Below are 6,078 nucleotides of genomic sequence, written 5' to 3' on the forward strand. Positions count from 1 at the left end.
AATAACATTCTATTTATATTCTAAGTGTGTGTGAAGTTTTATCGTCTGCTGCTTTAATGTTTGAGCTCTTTTAAAGTCGAGTGGATTCTGATTGGCTGTCAGTGTTTTTATCGTTAAAATATTTTGAAAGTGATTCCAACAATTCGTTCCTCTGCGTCGTTATCATTACAGTTGTGGTGTGAACATCCCTATTCTCGTAGAGTTAGGACGAGTTTTTTAACTGTATCTTTTAGAGGTCGACCGATGTATCAGTTTTGCCGATTAATCGGCACCGATAGTTGATTGCTGGAACTATCGGTTGTCGACCTCTAGTAGCTTTATCGTTATTGTTATAATTATCATCCTTGGTGTAAACAGGCCTTAACTCAGGATTAACCAGCTGAAATTTGCAAAAAAATTCATCTCTTTGTATAAATTGAATTACTTATTTACATTGAATTTAAGCAAATCTATCTGTCTAACTATATTTCCAGCTTCAGTTTTCGTCTAAATGTAAACTTTATTTTTGGTTTTGATAAAAAAAATAAGTTATAATAATCATTTTGGTGCGTCACATGCTGTCACACCTATATTTCCCTCCTGAAATCAATATTTTGGAGTCCTAACTCAAATAATCAATAACTCGGTACTGACTAGCTGAAATTTGCCATAAAATTAATCTCTTTGCATAAACTGACTTATTTACATTGAATTAGTTACCAATAAAGACCAAATGCTTAGCCCTAATCAGCAACATGTTCAGCTCTTAACAAACTGCACTTTACCAACTGTTTGTCGACATTACCCATCTGTAAGTAATTGCCAAGACATGCATGACTTATCAACTCACTTTAAGTGCATTCAATAAAAAGGGAGGAGGTATGGGAGCAGCTAGGCTGTCATATCAAGCAAGCACTGCGCACTGAAACACTGCGGTTTATTTCACCTCCCCTGAGAGACATTTAACAGAGTCTTCTTCTCAAACTAGTGAGCTGCCTACACTTACAAAAAAGGGCCGAAAGGTACTATGTTCTCTTAAGTACTGTGAGTACTATGCAAAAAAACATGTCCTGCCCATTCACTTCGGAGCATGGTGAATTACCAAGATACAACCCTATAATGCCCAAAAACGCTGTCTAGGTAGGCAGCTCACAAAGGTTTTAAAACACAGCCATAGCCATAGAAGTCAATGACTGATCTACTTTACACAGAGCTGGATTAGGGATGCTACACAGATACTGAAATAGGGTTGTGCATTTCGTTGCAAGCCGCGAGTGACTTACAGTGGAAACTGAACATTATAATCGCATACAAGTGACATCTAAAAACTATTCCTTTATTGGAGATCCACTAGCTGTGGGTTAACTGCACATAAATCTGTGACATTTCACATTCAAATCAGAAAGGACGCTCATAAAACTTGACCATTTGATTTTTTTGACTTTTACTACTTTTAATAAATTAAAACAAACTTCAATTTGATTGTTTAAATGACACCGATTTTTATAACTACTTTTAACAGTTATAATATTTAAAGATATACTGATTAAAAATCAACAGTTTGACATTACATTGCCATTGGGTTTATTAGGTTTTGTGATAACGATGTGATTTTTTTTCGGGCTAATTCCGCACTCCAAATTCCATTCACACACTGAATTGTGTTTCCATGTCAATATAATATTATGTACATCTGCCGTGTCGAGACAAAATAATAGTGTTTTGTTCCATTTCGTTTCGATGTCTCTTTTAGTTTCTGAAGGCGATATTGTGCGATGTGTAAACGCTGCGACAAAAAGTTCCCATGCGCAACTTTGCTGCGGTTCGCTTCACATTCAAAAGCCGGTGTGAACGCATAGCATTCCGGTTTCACTTTATTTTAATGTTCGCGCAGAGGAAAATATGTTTGGCCGTTATAGGTCGGACTTCCTGACACGTCAAAGTGATAAAAAGAAAAAAAATATTATTAAATGTATTAGAACTTAAAATATGATTATTCATCATAGCATTCGCCTGCCTGAGCAATATTTGTTTACAAAAACCTTAAATGAAATCATAGAATGTATAGTCTTACGCTGCAAGTGGCACAAAATCAGACAAAATTCTCAATCGCAATTGTTTGTTTGACTATTAATTAATCGCGATATTTGACTGTTGATTAATCACGATATTCGGCGGTTAATTAATCGCGATAGTTGACGATCATGACCGCCGGAGAACTAACACACCACCGCAGGTTTCTCAAGCGTTACCTGTGCTGACTGAGTGCATGATGGACCATAAGCGGACAGTATTCGTCGAAATATCGCATCGTTTTCTCTTCCCAGTAGCATTCCACGAAGTTACACTATTTCACGCTAAGACACGTGAATAAAATATTAACCCCCATCGCTTTAGGACATCATCATCATCTAGATCAACCGCTAAACAGTTGAGTATTAATAAGAAGCCCGTGTAACAGGATCGGTTGATCTAACGTTAGTCGGAAAGCATACGAGCATATCTCTGATCAGGAGCCCAAAAAGACATTAAAGAATTACATATATGCATTTTAAATCACGAACAGTGAATGGAGAAAACCCATTACACAGAGTCCACCGCCGAAGGGTTTATTTTCGCTGCCCATGGCCATGATGACTGACTCGAGCGAATAAATGCGCCTAAAACACCTGACACCGACACTTTTAAGATTAGTAATCTTCTCTAATCTGCTATCTGATCAGTGCCTCGAGGATATGATAATCGAGAAGCAGTCCACAGGTCTGATTACATGTTTAGGTTTCTTACAACACTGCTGGGTGTGTTTATCAGTTCATCTGAACGGTGACTGGCCGCGTATATCAACAATATATGAAAATGGATTTGATAGTACACTACTAAAAGGGACTAGTGTGACAAAGGTATGCATTTATGAACTTCTTACCTGCCCCTGGTGAATTTTCCGCAGTTAACCCCAGAGCCTGGTGTAAATCAGTCTTGACTCTTGCTCAAACTGAATAAACTTTCCCCGCTTTTCCTGCTCCTTCTCCTCGCTGGCTAACACACTTGCTAGCGGCCGCTGAAATCTCCCCGCTCGTGTCTTCAGGAGCGATCACCGATCCCGCGTCCTGTCGCCGGTATCTCTCCGTGAGGAGCTAAAGCGTTACCACGGATCGCAGGTGTAGATAACAGATGAAGTTTATCTCCATCTTCTCCCGTCCAGCGCCATCTTTCCCGCGGGGCACGCCGGGTAATCCTCAGGAATGCCGATGCGACGCGACGCGACGCGTTCTCTACTCGTCCTGCGAGTGCTGGAATGCTGCGATGAGACGGACAGCGCGGGAGGAGCGCGATGAAACTCACCACTAGCGTTAGGAAACATACACCCACCTCGGATCTAGATGATGATCTAGTTTTCACACGTTGGTAATGGCAAATAAGATAATGGTACCTACGATTATGCTCATTTTAAAAACTTAATATGAAGGTTTGCAAATAAAAACCCAGCAAAAAGCATAAGTAAAACTATTATGGAGTACAATCATAGTACAGTGATGATAATATCAGATTGCAATACCATATAGGCTACTTTCTTAATATAAAGTAGGCTATACCATATAGCCTATAGGCTACAGTATGGAGTAATCCAGTATTCCAGTGTAGCCTACAGGTAGCCTAACACACAAGTGATGAGAATTAGCCTAGCTATATAGAATATCAATGTTCCCATGTTCACAACTGGTTACCATGTTCATGAAACCGTGGAAAAGTCTTAAAAATGTAAATGTCTAGGAATGTTTTAAAGTAGCCTAAATATAATGTCTGTAATATAAGAAATAATATAGCCTAATGTCTCCTGTGATCATGGACAACTAATGATTATACTTACTGAATATATTAAATATTGTAAATAGGGCTGTAAAATATAGCATTGGCTACATGCTTTTTATGAGCAAGTGGGTGTAATAACAGTTGTCAAATGACAATATTACAATTTAAAAGAACTGTTTTCTATTTCAATATATTTGAAAATGTATTTTATTTCTGTCTTCAGTGTCACATGATTGTTCAGAAATCATTCTATGCTGATTTGCTGCTCCGCTGCTTAATATTTTTGTGGAAACCGTGATACGCTACCATTCAAACGTCTGGGGTAAATACGAATGAAAAAGAAAGAAGAAAGAAACGAATACTTATATTCAGCAAGAATGCATTCAAGAGTAAAGTGACAGTAAAGACATTTATATTGGTACAAAAGATTTCAAATGAATGCTATTCTTTTAAATATTCAATTCATTAAAGAAGATTGAAAAATGCATCATGGTTGTCACTAAATTAAACGGCAAAAACAACACTGATAATGAGAAATGTTCCTTGAGCAGCAAATCAGCATATCAGAATGATTTCTGAAGGATCAAATAAATTACAATGTATAATATATTAAAATAGGTATCTTAAATTGTAATAATATTTCGTAACATTACTGTATTTACTGTATATTAAATAAACGCAGCTTTGCTAGTGTATATCCTTATTCAACTGGAAAGGGAAAAACATTCAAACAGGGGCTTCAACGCAATATGTCATGGAGAGAAAACTCAGCACCAGATGGCAGTCAAGGGTGCAAGTATGCCTCGTTGCCAAGGGGGCTTCTGCATGCCGAATGTTTGTGTAGTTAATTGTGTCATCGATGAGAGTGTACTGAGAACTGGCCAGAAGTCATTGAGAAACACTGACTCATTGCTTCCTGTCTGCAGATTACATTGACAGATAATAAACAGAAAATGAAGCGTTTTATTCCCCATCCTCTCCCATGTTAGACTCATATATGGAATCAGACCTTGTCACGTCGAACTTCTTTCTCTCACCTTAGAGGAGTGGTGAACGGAGCAGATAAATAAAAAAACTTTTTCCCACACTGTTTGGGTCTAACAGAGCATTTAAAGGAAAAATCGATTCACTGAGGAAACACATCCATCCGTGAGGTGCCGTTGTCTTAGCCGTCTTCCCCAGAAGTGAGGCCCTTCATCTGACAGGTAGCATCAGTGCTAGGGTGAATAGTAATGCTGAACCGGTCCGTCACCAAGGCAGACAGCTGACCTCAGAACAGCCGGCACAAAGCATGTGCTTTTAAAGGGGTCATGGCCTGCTTGCCCCAGACCTCCTGCTGGCTTGTATCGAAGAGCTAGGGAAGCAAACATTTGCATTTCTATGACTTTCAAATCACCAACCCTACATGATTCATTTTTAGAACACCTGCGGACTTGTGTGGTCATGAAGCTGTCAGAGAGAGCCTACACAAATGCAAGCAAATCCCTCCAAATCCACACAAACAGAGAACTAGCATGCATGCATGCATACATGCCTGTGTGTAGGTGACTCTAATCTCACTGATGTTTCCAGCAGGATTTTACAGTATATAAAAGCAGGCAGAATCTGAGAAGGCAAATGATTGTAAGTAGATTGCATGGCTTACAAATAGGAAATAAATTTCCCTGGTGGTGGGAGTGTAGTGATTAAGTCATATAAACATCTCAGGTTTCATCCCATGAAGTGCAGAGTTACTCAGAGCCTTATCACCATTGAGCACTTGAACACTTAACCCCCATGCAGATCATGCAGTGTCAGCGCTTTGGGTGAAACTAATAGGAAAAATGACTTATTCTACTCTTTACTGTAAGTTGTTTTGGTATGCACATCTATTCCTTTTGTAAGCAGTAAGGCTGTGCTGTATTGTAGATATAGTCACTGCTGTTATAGTATACTATACAGCCTTGAGTAGCACATTTAAAACATCAAAAAATTAAAAGAAAGACATAAATATGCACGTTCACCTTCAACACAAATTTTCATTAATCTAAGGTAAAAAAAAAAAAAAATCTTATTACAGTGATTGTGAATAAAATTATACTTACTCTTTAAAAAAAATCTGCCAAAAAATAGGGCACAATGTACTATTAATATGAAGGAATTTTCCATATTGTTTTTGTTCCATATTATTTTTTTATTTATTTTTATATATATAATATGAATTCTTAAAACATGTTAAAACCTTCTTTAAATATATATATATATATATATACAGTGGGTACGGAAAGTATTCAGACCCCCTTCAATTTT

At 37.8% G+C, this 6,078-nt stretch overlaps 1 protein-coding gene across 1 annotated transcript in view; it reads right to left on the reverse strand.

Moving 5' to 3' along the window:
* The window catches only part of LOC107696373 (tight junction-associated protein 1-like), a 91,800-nt gene extending 88,462 nt beyond the window's left edge, over positions 1-3,338 (reverse strand). The window contains exon 1 of the mRNA XM_016496672.1: positions 2,903-3,338. The gene's annotated coding sequence lies outside the window, so the exon portion shown is untranslated. The remainder of the gene's footprint in view (positions 1-2,902) is intronic.
* Positions 3,339-6,078: the final 2,740 nt, after the last annotated feature.

Source organism: Sinocyclocheilus anshuiensis, unplaced genomic scaffold (assembly GCF_001515605.1).
Source record: "Sinocyclocheilus anshuiensis isolate Anshui unplaced genomic scaffold, SAMN03320099.WGS_v1.1 scaffold963, whole genome shotgun sequence".
NCBI lineage: Eukaryota > Metazoa > Chordata > Actinopteri > Cypriniformes > Cyprinidae > Sinocyclocheilus > Sinocyclocheilus anshuiensis.